This window comes from Apodemus sylvaticus, chromosome 1 (genome assembly GCF_947179515.1).
Source record: "Apodemus sylvaticus chromosome 1, mApoSyl1.1, whole genome shotgun sequence".
NCBI classification, from domain to species: domain Eukaryota; kingdom Metazoa; phylum Chordata; class Mammalia; order Rodentia; family Muridae; genus Apodemus; species Apodemus sylvaticus.
Window position 1 is genome coordinate 22,607,191 of NC_067472.1, and position 3,597 is coordinate 22,610,787.

Here is a 3,597-nt window from a genome sequence, read left to right on the forward strand (position 1 = left end):
GTGATAGCCAGAAACTATAAACAATCTATATGACCCTCAAATGAACAGGGCTATTAAAAGCAGGGACATCGTGAAATTTGCAGACAAATGGATAGCACTAGAAAATACCATCCTGGGTGAGGTAACTCAAACTCAAAAGAACATACACAGTATGCACTCACTTGTAAGCAGATAGTAGCCATAAAAATAAACATGATACCCGCACTACAATCCACATATCCAAAGAAGCTAAATAAGAAGTAGGGCCGAAATGAGTGTGTGTGACTCTCACTTAAAAGGGAAAATAAAATAGTCATCTTAAGTGGATGGAGTAAGGGAACTGGGTGGGAAAGAGGATGGCAACAGGGGATTGGGGGATAGATCTGATGTAAGTAGACACAAGAAGAGAGTACCAGGAGAATGAACAGAAATTGGCATGAGAAGTGGAGTGGGGGTTGGGCATCTCTAGGACGTACTAGAGTCCTAGGATGGGGGACGCTCCCTGGTGTGATGGTGACTTAAGCTGATGGTGATGGTGACTTAAGCTGAGATTCCTACTAGTGGGGAATATGTATCCTGAAGTGACAACTTCCTATAGCCAAGCAGGACTCCTAGTGGAGGGAGAAGAGCAACAACCCACCCACAAAATCTTTGACCCAGAATTTGCCCTATGTACAAGAAGTACAGGGACAAAGATGCCATAGAGACTGAGGGGATGGCCAACCAATGATTGACTCAACTTGAGATTCTATGAGCAAGAACTGATCCCTGACACTCTTAAAGATACACTGGTATGCTTTCAGACAGGAATCTAATGTAACTGTCCTCTGAAAGACTCCAAAACAAAACAAAAGCAGAGAGCCACAGCCAAACACTAGACTAAGTTTGGGAATTCTTATGGAAAAAGTGGGGGAGAGTTGAGGAACCCAGAGGGGATAGGGACTCCAAAAGAAGACCATCAGATTGAACTAATTTGTAAACTTGGGGGCTCCCAGAGCAAACCAAATAGCATGAAAAGGCTGGACCAACACATACACACACATACACACACACACACACATACACACACACACTCACACACACACATGCATGCACACATGCACACACACACATATGCATGAACATATGAAGCAGGAATGTAGAAAGAGGTGTGTATCTTCAGGCTGGTCCCCAACAACTGGAGAGGGAGCTTACCTTGACTCTGTTCCCTGCCTGTGGATTCAGCTCCCCTTGCTGGGCTGTCTTGACTGGCCTCAGTAGGAGAGAATTTATATAGTCCTGCAGTGACTTGAGGTGCTTGGATTTATTTTGCCATCAAAACTATACCAGGTGTCTGTTAAATTCTGGCCAAAGCAATTCTATGCACAAGGATTTTCCACATGACAGCAATCCTTGCTAAGACACAGTCAATAATTTGGATAAAGACTGTGAAGATCTAAAAGACCTTTGTTTCTTGAGTCCCTGCCAAGGAATTCCCATGTCTATGAATACCCCAGGGAAAAAAAGTGATTCCTGTGCCAATGTCTTTCTGTGTACCAAGGGCAGAATTATGACATTTTCACTAATTCCTGGTGAGGGCACACCCACCACCATGAAGGCACCTGCCATAAAGACTGTGGGTCTAGGTTTTGCCCCACTACTTGGCAGGCTATTGAGAAGGCTAAATGTGGGGAGCTTGACTGTGTTTCCCCAAATGCCACAGGGGGGATTTAAAGAAGCACTGGGACCCCATTTGTCAATTCTTGATCTTAGGCCATAAGCTATTGGTGTTCTTTTCAGGAAATTTTTCCCTGTTCCCATGTGCTTGAAGCTCTTCACCACTTTCTTTTCTATTAGTTTCAGTATATCTCATTTTATGTGGAGGTCCTTGACCCACTTGTACTTGAGATTTGTACAAGGAAATAAGAATGGGTTGATTTGCATTCTTCTGCATACTAATCACCCATTGAACCAGCATCATTTGTTGAAAAGGACATCTTTTCCCCTCCTGATGGTTTTATCTCCTTTGTCAAAGACCAAGTGACCATGGGTGTATGGGTTCATTTCTGGGTCTTCAATTCTTTTCCATTGATCTACCTGCCTGTCACTGTACCAATACCATGCAGTTTTTATCACTATTGCTCAGTAGTACAGCACGAGTTCCGGGATGTTGATTCTCCCAGAAGTTCTTTTATTGTTGATAGTATTTTTCCCTATCCTTGGGTTTGTTACTCCAGATGAGTTTGAGAACTCCATGCTCTTTCTAACTCCATGAAGAATTGAGTTGGAATTTGATGGGGATTACATTGAATCTGTAGATTGCATTTGGCAAGATGGCCATTTTTACTATATTAATACTGCCAATTCATTAGCATGGGAGATCTTTCCATCTTCTGAGGCAAAGGACACTGTCAATAGTACAAAACAGCAACCAACAAATTGGGGAAAGTTCTTTACCAACCCTACATCCAATAGAGGGCTAATATTCAATAAATACAAAGAACTCAAGAGATTAGACTCCGGAGAATCAAATAGCCCTATTTAAATCGGGGTACAGAGCAAACCAATGAATTCTCAAGTGAGGAATATCAGATGGCTGAAAAACACCTAAAGAAATGTTCGACATATGTCCCTTCCCCCACAGCATTGAGCTGGCTGGCAGCCCCCAGCCTCCCGCTGGTGTTATCTCTGGCCCTTGCTCCTTGGGAACAATACAGCGCTTTCACCTTGACGACCAAGGCTGCCTCAGGGCAGTCTCACCTGGAGGCCAGCAAAGAACTGCTAGACTTGAAGCAGGCGACCTGCTGAGAAGTGGAGCCAAGGAGTTCTCGGCCTGCTCCTTGACATTGGGGGGCAGGGTTGTTTTCTAAAGACTATATATATTGGCTAAATAATAGTAAAGTCAGTCTTGATCAGCAAACTGTCATCTCTACTCATCTCTCTTTCGTCCCTTCCCGTTTATCCCCAGAATTCTCTTCCAGGTATCCAGTTCGCATGTGGCACGGGCAGCTACAGACATACTTAATCATCACAGAAATGCAAATCAAATCAACCCTGAGATTCTACCTTACACCAGTCAGAATGGCTAAGATCAAAAACTCAGGGGACAGCAAATGCTGTAGAGGATATGGAGAAAGAGAAACACTTCTCCATTGCTGGTGGGATTGCAATCTGGTAAAAACATTCTGGAAATCAGTTTGGTGTTTCGCCAGAAAATTGGACATAGTACCATCTGGCGACCCAGCTATACCACTCCTGGGCATATACTCAGAAGATGCTCCAACATGTAATAAGGACACATGCTCCACTATGTTCATAGCAGCTTTATTTATAAGAGCCAGAAGATGGATACAGCCCAGATGTCCAACAGAGGAATGAATACAGAAAATGTGGTATGTTTCCACAGTGGAATACTACTCAGCTATTAAAAACAATGAATTCATTAAATTCTTTGGTAAATAGATGGAGCTAGAAAATATCATCCTGAGTGAGGTAATCCAATCAGAGAAGAACACACATGGTATGCACTCTCTGATAAGTGGATATTAGTCCAAAGGCTCAGAATACCCAAGACGCAACTCACACACCACATGAAGCTCAAGAAGAAGAAAGACCAAAGTGTGGATACTTTGATCCTTA